The 13,386-nt window shown below is 50.1% G+C and overlaps 1 protein-coding gene across 1 annotated transcript in view; it reads left to right on the top strand.

Moving 5' to 3' along the window:
- Nucleotides 1-238: 238 nt before the first annotated feature.
- Nucleotides 239-13,386, top strand: part of ZRANB1 (zinc finger RANBP2-type containing 1) — a 111,053-nt gene continuing 97,905 nt past the window's right edge. Inside the window, exon 1 of the mRNA XM_073595658.1 lies at nt 239-466. The gene's annotated coding sequence lies outside the window, so the exon portion shown is untranslated. The remainder of the gene's footprint in view (nt 467-13,386) is intronic.

Below are 13,386 nucleotides of genomic sequence, written 5' to 3' on the forward strand. Positions count from 1 at the left end.
GCAGTATATCGGTGTATAGATCAGAGATATGGGATCCAGAGCAGTATATGAGTGTATAGATATGGGACCAGGGTATATGGGGATCTGTACACACAATGCAGTGACACCACTGCTGGATCTTCCTCATCTGTTGTTATTATTTTTATTATTATTTTGCTGTCTTGCCGCTGTCATGACGTCACCTCCCCGCCGCTTAAGACACCGGCTCCTATTGGGCGCCAGCCTCTCCCCCGCCCAGCCAATGGTGCGGTCCCGCCGGCCTCGGGTGCAGAGTGACGTCACGTAGTTCCCGTCTGCTTTATTTTGCTTCGGTCTCCGGAGCCGCCATTACGGGAAGAACCGGACCGAGCCGAGCTGGAGAACACCGGAGCGGCTCAGAGCGGGAGGGACCGGACGAGCGACACCGAGGAGTCCGGTCCCGGGGGAGATGAGCGGGGGAAGGAAGCCGGCCACGGGATAGAGCCAGGTGAGAACCGTACTACGGGGGAGAGAGGGGGGCCCCGGGGGTCACCTGTCATCACCTGAGAGGGGGAGGGGGGGCGCCCTGGTGTGTGAGGGGCCCCGGGCCTACGGTGTGAGGGGCCCCGGCCTCCTGTGTGAGGAGCGAGGAATTCACACCCTGTGGGGGCTCATTATGTATTGTGTACGAGGCTGAGCACTGTGTGTGTGTGGTTATGATTTAAAAAAAAAAAAAAAAAAAATCTCTCTTAAAAAAAAAAAAAAAAAAAAAACTCTCTTAAAAAAAAAAAAAAAAAATATATATGTAAAAAATTTGTGTGTGTGTATATTTTTTTGTACACGCACATATATTTACCCAGTATGTGTGTATGTGTGTGTGTGTATATATATATATATATATAATCTATATCTTCATGCTACAATAATAAACATGTATACGTTGTGGGAGGGTGGGGTGTAGTTGGATGTAAACACGGTGTTGTGTTGGGTGACATTCCGGTGGTGTTGCTCTCCCGGTCAGGTCCGGTTGGTTGTCTCTCTGATGAAGGTTCCTAATGAAATGTTGATCGGAGTTTTGCATAGTGGTGGTGCTCGCCACCCGTCTGGTATGTTCCAGGTGGTTATCAGCAGGTGATCACATGACACAGGTAACCGAATTAGCAGCACAGAGTAAAGTTTTCTTCTATACCTTGATGTGGTGTCCATCCTGTCATAGGATGATGACTGTCTATGTCAGTCTGTCACCCCCCCCCCCCTAGTTGCTTATTGTCTAAAGTCAATCACACACAGCATGTTTTTTGGATTGCGGAACTGATAATCTAGGGCAGGGTTCCATGGCACCCTAGAGGTTGCTAGGGGTCCCTCTAGATCAGGGGTCTTCAAACTACGGCCCTCCAGGTGTTCAGGAACTACAATTCCCATCATGCCTAGTCATGTCTGTGAATGTCAGAGTTTTACAATGCCTCATGGGATGTGTAGTTCTGCAACAGCTGGAGGGCCATAGTTTGAGGATCCCTGCTCTGGAGGTTGCTTGGGGTCCCTCTGGAGGTTGCTCCAGGGTCCCTCTGGATCAGTCTTTCTCAACCTTTTTACCCCAGAGGAAACCTTGAAATCATTTTCAGGTCTTGAGGAACCCTTACTAAAACCAACTCATTGGTGGTCAGTGAAAAAAAAAAAAAATGCCCCTTGCATATGTGGTCATGTAGTGGCGGTAAAAAAGCAATCCCTATGGATGGCTTAAAAGATTGTTGGCTTCATGCAACTGACTCTACCAACAGGACTATGCAAATGCCTTAAGATAGGGGGTCAACCCTAGAGGTTGCTAGGGGAACCCTGGGGGTCAACCCTAGAGGTTGCTAGGGGAACCCTGGGGGTCAACCCTAGAGGTTGCTAGGGGAACCCTGGGGGTCAACCCTAGAGGTTGCTAGGGGAACCCTGGGGGTCAACCCTAGAGGTTGCTAGGGGAACCCTGGGGGTCAACCCTAGAGGTTGCTAGGGGAACCCTGGGGGTCAACCCTAGAGGTTGCTAGGGGAACCCTGGGGGTCAACCCTAGAGGTTGCTAGGGGAACCCTGGGGGTCAACCCTAGAGGTTGCTAGGGGAACCCTGGGGGTCCCCCTACAGCAGTCTTTCTCAACCTTATTACCCCAGAGGAACCCTTGAAATAATTTTCAGGTCTCGAGGAACCCTTACTAAAACCAATTGGTGGTCAGTGAAAAAAAAATGGCCCTTACATATGTGGTCATGTAGTGGCGGTAAAAAAGCAATCCCTATGGATGGCTTAAAAGATTGTTGGCTTCATGCAACTGACTACCAACAGAACTATGCAAATGCCTTTAAGATAAGAGGTCAATCAGCCACAGCTCAAGGAACCCCTATCAACCTTTGGAGGAACCCTGGTTGAGAATGGCTGCTCTAGAGGTTGCTAGGGAACCCTAGGGGCTGCTCTAGAGGTTGCTAGGGGTTCCATGAGCAATTTCAAGCACTTTAAATCCTTGTAAAATGCATAGATCACCCAGAGGGGAACGGTGTCCCCCCCCCAATCAAAGTAGAGGTACTCTTTATTAAATGTCTGGATTCTGTCTCAGTTGGTTTGGCCCTCTTACTGCTCGCTACTGATCCAATAGCTTCAGTTCTATTAGTCGCTGACCTGGGGGAAGCGTTCAGGAGTTCACTCAAACTATTTATACTGAAGTGCCTTGTATCAGTGATGCGCAGAGTGCAAAACCCGGAGACAGCCAGGCGCAAGCATTTTCAGAATGAGACCAGCAATGCCAGCCTCCTAATTACTATTATATTAGGTCTTATGTATACTACAACTTAAAGCCAAACTCCAGGCAAGAACCCCTTCCCTCCCTCTACCTTGTAGCTGATTGCTGGGATTAAAAAAAAATCCCTAAATCCAAACGCGCTTTTTTTTTTTTTTTTTTACTTGTCTAAACCTGCAGTCATGTGACTTTCAGGTCTCAATCCTCTTGTGTTTTCTCCCAGTTGGGGTCCTTCCCCGGGTGTCCACCTAACAGCCTGTGTGATGTGGATTTTTTTTATATTATTATTTGCTGTCCAGCGCCGGAGTTCTTTCAGGATCCAGAGGGGAGCGAGTCATGACAAGGGGCCGGTAGGGGGCCATGATAGGAGATGACCTTCAAACATGATTCCGCAGTCCCTGCAGTGGAAACGGCACCAGTGAGGGTCCCGTACACACAATAAGAAAATCGTATGAAAATTTCTGTATGAGGAACGATTGGTCAACTATCTGTTTAGTATAATGCTTTCTACAACCAACTCTTAATGTTCAGACAAAGGTGCAAGCTAGAAAATGTTTATCGTACTTGAACACAACGTTCCGATTTTAATCTAATGTATACAGGGATCGCACAGGAATAATCAAATGGGGTCTGCAAATTTTTTAAACAAATGGCCAGTTTATTGTTGTTCAGACTTTAGGAGGGCCGGACTGCGCCCAGTGGATGTAAGCAATGCCCTGTCTTATGTATTAGTCCCTTTTCACACGGGCCCCTCTGTGGAATGGAATTCACTTGCTCAGCGGAGGATCACTCAGCTGAGCAGGCGGATGACCGGTCCATCACTGCTTACTGTGCAGAGCGTTAATGGACACCGTCCCGCTCTCCTCGAAGAAATCGTACCCAATCCACCAGACGGCTTGAAAATAGGACCATCATCCATCTTGATTTATCGTATGGTGGCAGGTGTCATTGGACATGTCACTGCTGACTTCCGCCACTCAATAGGGGAGTCTGGAGGGTCTGATCTGGTCCGTTTTGAAAAACTGACAGGCGGACCTGATTGGACAGCCTGTGTGAAAGGACCCTTTAGGAATCGTGCCCATTTGTTGGTGCCAGTGGGAGGAAGTATGTCCCATTTGTTGGTGTCAGTGGGAGGAAGTGTGTCCCATTTGTTGGTGTCAGTGGGAGGAAGTGTGTCCCATTTGTTGGTGTCGGTGGGAGGAAGTGTGTCCCATTTGTTGGTGTCGGTGGGAGGAAGTGTGTCCCATTTGTTGGTGTCGGTGGGAGGAAGTGTGTCCCATTTGTTGGTGTCGGTGGGAGGAAGTGTGTCCCATTTGTTGGTGTCGGTGGGAGGAAGTGTGTCCCATTTGTTGGTGTCGGTGGGAGGAAGTGTGTCCCATTTGTTGGTGTCGGTGGGAGGAAGTGTGTCCCATTTGTTGGTGTCGGTGGGAGGAAGTGTCGCATTTGTTGGTGTCGGTGGGAGGAAGTGTGTCGCATTTGTTGGTGTCGGTGGGAGGAAGTGTGTCGCATTTGTTGGTGTCGGTGGGAGGAAGTGTGTCGCATTTGTTGGTGTCGGTGGGAGGAAGTGTGTCGCATTTGTTGGTGTCGGTGGGAGGAAGTGTGTCGCATTTGTTGGTGTCGGTGGGAGGAAGTGTGTCCCATTTGTTGGTGTCGGTGGGAGGAAGTGTGTCCCATTTGTTGGTGGGAGGAAGTGTGTCCCATTTGTTGGTGGGAGGAAGTGTGTCCCATTTGTTGGTGGGAGGAAGTGTGTCCCGTTTGTTGGTGGGAGGAAGTGTGTCCCGTTTGTTGGTGGGAGGAAGTGTGTCCCGTTTGTTGGTGGGAGGAAGTGTGTCCCGTTTGTTGGTGGGAGGAAGTGTGTCCCGTTTGTCGGTGGGAGGAAGTGTGTCCCGTTTGTCGGTGGGAGGAAGTGTGTCCCGTTTGTCGGTGGGAGGAAGTGTGTCCCGTTTGTCGGTGGGAGGAAGTGTGTCCCGTTTGTCGGTGGGAGGAAGTGTGTCCCGTTTGTCGGTGGGAGGAAGTGTGTCCCGTTTGTGTCGGTGGGAGGAAGTGTGTCCCGTTGGTGTCGGTGGGAGGAAGTGTGTCCCGTTGGTGTCGGTGGGAGGAAGTGTGTCCCGTTGGTGTCGGTGGGAGGAAGTGTGTCCCGTTGGTGTCGGTGGGAGGAAGTGTGTCCCGTTGGTGTCGGTGGGAGGAAGTGTGTCCCGTTGGTGTCGGTGGGAGGAAGTGTGTCCCATTTGTTGGTGTCGGCGGGAGGAAGTGTGTCCCATTTGTTGGTGTCGGCGGGAGGAATAATGCCTCCAATGGCTAAAGGCAAGCAAAGGGACACATCAATCCCCCGGGTTGCAGTTTGGAGACCACTGGCATAGAAAATATAGCACATGATCCGTAGCAAAGAATGACCCGGAAGACCTGGCTAGTATGTATCTACATTTGCCATTGTCGTTTTAGAGCTTTAATACAAGTTAGTACCATTTTCAGTTACATCTACGCACCTTTGTGAAATAACGGGCACTTGTTTGCCTGATTTTCTTAGTGTGTACTAGGCTTTACGTGGGTAAATCTTACTCCACCAGGAAAAACTTAAAAATGGGTTAGGGATGGGACCCCAAGTTATTAGTAACCTACCTTCTCATCCTCTACACCCCTCTAACCACTGGTATTAATGACAAAAAGAACTGCCTGTGTTATGTGGACCTATTTCCTATTGATGGAGGTGATCCAGTGGCTGGGCACTCTCTCTCTCGTAGGTCCCAGAAGCAGAACTCAGGGGGTGGTGAGGGTGCTCCGGAGGATAATGAGTGCCTGGGTCCCCAGGGAAGGAAGCTAGCTTGGCACATGGTAGAAGCTGACTTTGATCCATTACAATGCAGGATGACTTGGGAGGAGGTGTTTGGAAGCAGGATTTAGGCGTTAGGCTCCTTTCACATGGGCTATCCAATCAGGTGCGTCTGTCAGATTTTCAGGCGGACCTGATTGGACCCTTCCGTCTCCGTTATGGAGCGGGGAATGTCAGTGGTGACATGTCCGCTGACACCAGCCACTATCTGATCCTGTTTGCAAAATCGAGACGGATGGTGGTCCTGTTTTCCATCCGTCTGGATCGCATATGATCGAATGAAAACAAATAGGCAGTCCGTTTTCACCTGATTTCCCCATAGAGGAGAGCGGGAGTGGGTCGGTCTCTGCTCTGCACGGTGAGCGGAGGTGGACTTCTGATCCGCTTGCTCAGTAGGGATCAGCGGAGCTGAGCAATTCTGTTCCATGGAGGCGCCTGTGTGAAAGGGACCTAAGGTAATCAGCCTGGAATTGAGCTTTAATCATTCTGAAATGAGACGGACCTTTATATTTAAGTAACAGTAAACCATATCCTTATTAAAGAATGTGGATCAGCCACTTGTTTTTGCTGCCCCTTTGCCTCCAGTGTGAAGGAGACGTTGGGGCGCAGGTCACTTCTGAATGCCTTTCCATACAGCAGGTGTGGCTGTTATCAGCACCCAGGGCTTCCCATGATCTCACCAGTCATTACTCCTCTGGGCTCCGAGTGGCCTGGTGTAAAGGTCGCCTTCTTTTAAAATGTGTAGAAGTTCAGCTATAGTGGAATCCTGATGCAATGTGTACACAATTCCAGCCTGAATGACGCAGCGAGTGTCATGCTTTTATATGTAAGCTAATGGAACAGTCACCTACAGCAGGGATTACAATGGCATCTGGAAATCTTGGAACATAGTTTTGTGTTTCAGTCACTTCCAGCAGTTTGGAGATTTTTTTTTTTTTTTGGACCTTTTTATGGGAATTTTCCTTTGTGTGACCAGCAAGCTTGTGCAGAATTTTCTGTCACTAGGCTCTGTGTTGACAGGCCAATTGGATGGGGGATGGGCAGTTGTCAACATGGTATGTTCTGCAGTTTCCACCCAGTCTGACCATTGTATAAAAGAATAAGAGAATGGATTGTACAGTGTGACCTCAGCATCGGCCCCTGTGTTGTGACATATGATACAGACGCGTAACCCATTGTTATTTTGCTCATTGTGGTCTGATTACTTGACCCGTAATTAGATTTTTGACATTTTTATATGGGAAGGCTTTTAAGCCTTTTATTGATGTTGATAGTTATGGTGCTTCTTTTAAATCTGACTCAGCCCTCTATTGAGGAGTATGTGGTTTTATGATTTTTAATTTTAATAAGGATACTTGTCTTTTGATGACGTAGGTCATGTTTGGAATTTTGAGTAAAGCCAATGACTCAAATAGTTTCTTATATTTATGTATATTATGCTATGATCCCATTTTTATCTGTCTGCTTATGCAGGCATAACGTCTAGATCTAGGGCAAGGGTGCCAAATCAGTGGCACGGGGGGCCACATGTGACCCGCGGAGCCCTCCGATGTGGCCCGTGACCTCCTGTTCTGGGGTGGTGGGTTGGCAAGCACAGATCGCGGGTTGCCATCCCAGGTCGTCAGTGCTGTGAATGAAGCCAGGGATGGAGGAAACAAGCGCCTGCAGAGCAGAGCCGCATAAGCGCCGGCTCCTGTCACAGGCGGAGTGATACCAAATGTACTCTGCCTGGGACACCAACAACTGGCGATGCCTGAATGGATGACTGTTATTTAAGTTTATTACTAAAATCAGTGTATGTATGGGCATATCTGTTCTGCTTTGATTACTGGGCTGCTTTTAAACTGATCCACAGGTGCAGCGCAGTGGACCTGCGGGTTACCTGCACTGACCCATAGACTTCTGTTTATTACCTGCGGGTTTGGTGCCCTTTCAGAAAGTGCACCACACCTGCAGGATAGAAAAGAAGTCCTGTGGCAGAGTGCAGATAACCCGCAGGAAAGCCACATATGCGCTGCACTCTGTGTGGGTAAACCAGTGCATCCATGTGAAAGCAGACTTAGGCCCCTTCACGTGATCGGTCTGACCCAGTCAGACCCTCCATTCACCTCTATGGAGCAGCAGATGTAAATGGACCTGTGTCCATTTACACCCACCTACCTCCAATCTGATCTGCTAAAAAAAATCTGAAGGGACTCATCCCCTCCCGTCTGGGTGGATAGGAATAAAGGGCCCATAGAGTAGAGTGGGCTGTGTCTGCTCTGCATATACAGAGTGGACACGAACCTGTCAGCTCTCTGCTCTGCAGTTACGAAGTTGATTAAGTGGTCCTCGATCTAGAGCAACAAATCGCAAGCACTAGGTTCTCATTACTGCGGCTCTGTGGGTGCATTTGCTTGGGTGCAGCAGCCCAGTCATTTGAATGGGGCTGCTGTACCTGCAGGAAAAAGGTCCCCAGACCTTTTCCAAAATGCACCCATGGGGTGCAGCAGCACCGAAGATTTACTGCTTTTTCAGATATGTAGGGGTTCTATTAAGAAATAATGGCACCCCGTGCATCTGCTGAAGAGCAGCACCGAATGGTGTCCAGTCACTGGTGTGGGTGGGGGGGAGGAATGGTGCCCAGTCACTGGTGTGGGTGGGGGGGAGGAATGGTGCCCAGTCACTGGTGTGGGTGGGGGGGAGGAATGGTGCCCAGTCACTGGTGTGGGTGGGGGGGAGGAATGGTGCCCAGTCACTGGTGTGGGTGGGGGGGAGGAATGGTGCCCAGTCACTGGTGTGGGTGGGGGGGAGGAATGGTGCCCAGTCACTGGTGTCGGTGGGGGGGGGGGGGGGGGAATGGTGCCCAGTCACTGGGGGGGGGGGGGGGGGGAGGAATGGTGCCCAGTCACTGGTGGGGGGGGGGGAGGAATGGTGCCCAGTCACTGGTGTCGGTGGGGGGGGGGGGGGGAATGGTGCCCAGTCACTGGGGGGGGGGGGGGGAGGAATGGTGCCCAGTCACTGGGGGGGGGAGGGGGAGGAATGGTGCCCAGTCACTGGTGTCGGGGGGGGGGGGAATGGTGCCCAGTCACTGGTGTCGGTGGGGGGGGGAGGAATGGTGCCCAGTCACTGGTGTCGGTGGGGGGGGAGGAATGGTGCCCAGTCACTGGTGTCGGTGGGGGGGGAGGAATGGTGCCCAGTCACTGGTGTCGGTGGGGGGGGAGGAATGGTGCCCAGTCACTGGTGTCAGTGGGGGGGAGGAATGGTGCCCAGTCACTGGTGTCAGTGGGGGGGAGGAATGGTGCCCAGTCACTGGTGTCAGTGGGGGGGAGGAATGGTGCCCAGTCACTGGTGTCAGTGGGGGGGAGGAATGGTGCCCAGTCACTGGTGTCAGTGGGGGGGAGGAATGGTGCCCAGTCACTGGTGTCAGTGGGGGGGAGGAATGGTGCCCAGTCACTGGTGTTGGGGGGGGGGGGGGGGGAGGAGTGGTGCCCAGTCACTGGGGGGGAGGAGGAGTGGTGCCCAGTCACTGGGGGGGAGGAGGAGTGGTGCCCAGTCACGGGGGGGGGGGAGGAGGAGTGGTGCCCAGTCACGGGGGGGGGGGAGGAGGAGTGGTGCCCAGTCACTGGGTGGGGGGGGGGAGAATGGTGCCCAGTCACTGGGTGGGGGGGGGGAGAATGGTGCCCAGTCACTGGGTGGGGGGGGGGGAGAATGGTGCCCAGTCACTGGGGGGGGGAGAATGGTGCCCAGTCACTGGGGGGGGGGGGAGAGAATGGTGCCCAGTCACTGGGGGGGGGGGGAGAGAATGGTGCCCAGTCACTGGGTGGGGGGGGGGGGGGAGAATGGTGCCCAGTCACTGGGTGGGGGGGGGGGGGGAGTGAATGGTGCCCAGTCACTGGGTGGGGGGGGGGGGGGGAGAGAATGGTGCCCAGTCACTGGGTGGGGGGGGGGGGGGGAGAGAATGGTGCCCAGTCACTGGGTGGGGGGGGGGGGGGAGAGAATGGTGCCCAGTCACTGGGTGGGGGGGGGGGGGAGAGAATGGTGCCCAGTCACTGGGTGGGGGGGGGGGGGAGAGAATGGTGCCCAGTCACTGGGTGGGTGGGGGGGGGGGGAGAATGGTGCCCAGTCACTGGGTGGGTGGGGGGGGGGGGGATGGTGCCCAGTCACTGGGTGGGGGGGGGGGGGATGGTGCCCAGTCACTGGGTGGGGGGGGGGGGAATGGTGCCCAAAGGGCCACATCCGGACTGCAGTTTTGAGACCCCTGGGCTAGATCATCTAATACCCCTTTCCTCTGAGACTGACAATGCTGCTGTCCAAAGATGTCTATGTCTAAGTGTAGACACTCTAATACAGGAGGTTATTGGACAAATCACAAAGGAGAAAATGCAGAGAAAAAAAGCTTATGCAGCCACAACATCTATCAGATTAGTGAGCTGCAATATATAACATTTTTTTGGATTGATTAAAGTGTTTATCTCCTAAATAGAATTGTATTGCATACAGCCAATGTTGTAGTCCTTGCACCCCAGCCACATTGCACAGCCATGACCTTGACCTTAAAGAGAAGCTCCAGGTTCGGTTCCTTCCGGGTGACTTTGCCGCGATGAGATCAGCCAGACGTGGGAGCGGGTACCTGTCAAAACCAGGTACCCGATCCCCCTGAAAGATGCCAAATGTGGCAGCGGAGCGGGGGAGGAGGCAAGCATGTGGAGCTTCCCCTTTTGGGTGGAGCTCCGCTTTAATTACATCAGGAATGCTGTTTTAGAACACACACTGCACCTTATGATTGAGCAGTGATGGAGTAGCGGGATAGTTGTCGTCATTTTGCTTTCTTCTATCTGGAAGTTCACTGTCATTACATGTGCATTACTGCAGGGCCTGATTGGTACTGAATGCTGGCTCTCCTGCTCTTAGGCCAAATATTGCCGAACAGTCAATTACTCTAGGCTTATCACAAGACAAGCTCCTGTACTTATGTGGTTGGATTTAAAGTGCATTTAAATAATTGCGTAAGTGCAATCATTTGTGCTTTTATATCTGCCTGGAGTTCAGATGCATGGGTTGTATCTGGGGAAAAAAGACTTTTATTTGTCAAATTATTAAAGTTCAACATATATTTGGTTTAACACACATAAAACATGTAAAATATACTTTTATTGTCAGAGTGTACTTCATGTGCACAAACAACGCATGACTGGCAAGCAGAGTAGATGGACTTCTCAGCCGCCAGGCCTCTCTAAGCACCTCCATTGCCTTTTACAAGTATCTGTAGAGATGTCATGGCTCTGATGGAGGCAAGAAGTCCCGGCAGGGGCTCTACCAGTGTTATTGGTATTCTGTAGATTCCACCCAGTCTGATCATTGAGAATAGATTGTGCTGTGTACTCTCATGCTGTGATCTATTCAGACACATAACACATTGTTTTGTGCATTGTGGTCTATTTACTTGACCTGAAACTTGATTTTACTTGAGTTGGTGAATGTCATCCTGATGGAAACCAATTGCACTCCATTCTAATCTATCTGTCTGGCAAGGGGGAAAACTGTCAGAATAACAGAATAAGAATTCTTGTGGACGGTTGTTTAACCGCTTTCCGACCGCCTCGCGCAGATATACTGCGGCAGAAGGGCATGTACGGGCATATTAACGTACCTGTACATTGCCCTTTAAGAGGCGGCGCGTGTGCCCGCAGGGAGCTCCGTGAACGTGATTGCGGGTCCCGCAGACTCGATGTCGGTGGGAATACCCGCGATCGTCTCACAAACCAACCGCTTATTGCGATTTTTTTTTTTTTGTTTTTTTTTTTTTTGTTACCAAAAATATGTAGAATACGTATCGGCCTAAACTGAGGAAAAGTTTTTTTTCTATATATATTTTGGGGGGATATTTATTATAGCAAAAAATAATGCCTTTTTTTTCAAAATTGACGCTATTTTTTTGTTTATAGCGCAAAAAATAAAAACCGCAGAGGTGCTCAAATACTACCAAAAGAAAGCTCTATTTGTGGGAAAAAAAGACGTCAATTTTGTTTGAGAGCCACGTCGCATGACCGCGCAATTGTCAGTTAAAGCGACGCAGTGCCGAATCGCAAAAAGTGCTGTGGTCAGGAAGGGGGTAAATTCTTCCGGGACTGAAGTGGTTAAGAAGTTGCCCATATAGGGCAGCACAATGGTGTAGTAGTTGGCACTTTTCACCTAGCATTAAAAGTATTGATGGTTTGAATCCCAATCACAGCACTACCTGCCTGGAGTTTGCATGGTCCCCCTGTGTTGGTTTCCTCCGGGTACTCCGGTTTCCTCCCACACTCCAAAGACATGCTGGTAGGTTATTGGCTCCTATCTAAATTGGCCCTAGTATGTGAGTTAGGGACCTTCGGTTGTAAGCTCCTTAAGGGTAGGGACCGATGTGAATGTACAATGTATATGTAAAGCGCTGTGTAAATTGACGGCGCTATACAAGTACCTAAAATAAATATACTGCTTGAACTGTGCTTGACGTTGATACACCCTCGGTTTATAGCTTTTGTGTGAAGTGGCTTTTGGACACTTTTTTTCCAAGCCCAGTAAAAGGCAACTGAATGATTGTTCTTTGAGACATTTGCACCATGGCTGGCAACAGGCAAGATCACACTGCAGAGGTTCCATAAATTCTGTACATATGGGGGGGGGGGGGGGGCGGGGGCTCTGACTGTGCTGAGTCTGGCCCTGTACAGGCATATGGGTTTAGATACTTTCTTTAAAGGTGAATTGTCAGGAAAAGCAAAAAGGCGCTTGTTTTTGTAGGTTTATTTTTTGTATTCTTTTTATGTATGCGCTATAGTGCTACCTTTGTCAGTTCTGAACTATTGAAGTCACTGACTAAGAGCAAACCTATTTATATAAGGTGCAGTAACACTTGACATGCATCTTAAAGGGGAGCAGTTCACTAGGTAGTAAAGATAAGGATGGAGGCCTTGGAGCCTTTCAAAACATGCCAGCAAGGTCAACTTCTTTGTTTTCCAATCTGAGTTGATACACAAAACCTAAAGCATTTATCTAAAAATGCCTAGACGGGGGGTGTTGTGTATGGGGTAGCATTCAAAACCTAACTAAGCTTAAAGTGTTACTACTAAACTCAGTAATATGAAAATAGTTCATCCACCCCCCACCCCCCCCCCCCCACAGTGCCCACAGCTTTAAAAATCTTTAACATTAAAATACTGCCATGATTTACCCTTTTGGATGATAAACTGCTCAGTTTCTCCGGGCTGAGTTCAGGAAGGAAGAGATTTTCACTTCAGCCTGTATACACGCCCACATCTGTGATGTCAGTATCATGTGACCTGGCTAGCTCTGAGAACAAGTAACAGTTCTCTCCAGCATGAAAGACACAACTGAGCGTGTGCAGGTTGGCTACCCTGCCTGCATTAGCTGGCCTTCCACAGATAGACCGTGCAGGAGGGGAGGATCTGTACATACAGGGTCAAACAGCCTTTTTACACAATAGTCGATTAACCTCTTAAGTTCCACAGTAAGCAGAACAATCATGCTGTGCTGCATATACAGACTGATTTTACTGTTGCGGGTTTAGTAACACTTTAAATCTGCTTCCACCCCCCATTCTAAGCTTTATACAAACTACCCTGTAAAGCCGTGGTAATCAACCCTGTCCTCAGGGCCCACTAACAGGCCAGGTTTTATGTATTACCTTGGGGAGATGCAGAGTAGAATACTGCAATCACTGAGCAGCAAATGATATCACCTGTCATGTATTTCAGTTATCTTGCAAACCTGACCTGTTGGTGGGCCCTGAGGACAGGGTTGATGACCACTGCTGTAATGTAAAGAAGCTTATACTTACCTAAACTAAGGG

The sequence above is a fragment of the Aquarana catesbeiana genome, linkage group LG08 (genome assembly GCF_042186555.1).
Source record: "Aquarana catesbeiana isolate 2022-GZ linkage group LG08, ASM4218655v1, whole genome shotgun sequence".
Classification (NCBI taxonomy): domain Eukaryota; kingdom Metazoa; phylum Chordata; class Amphibia; order Anura; family Ranidae; genus Aquarana; species Aquarana catesbeiana.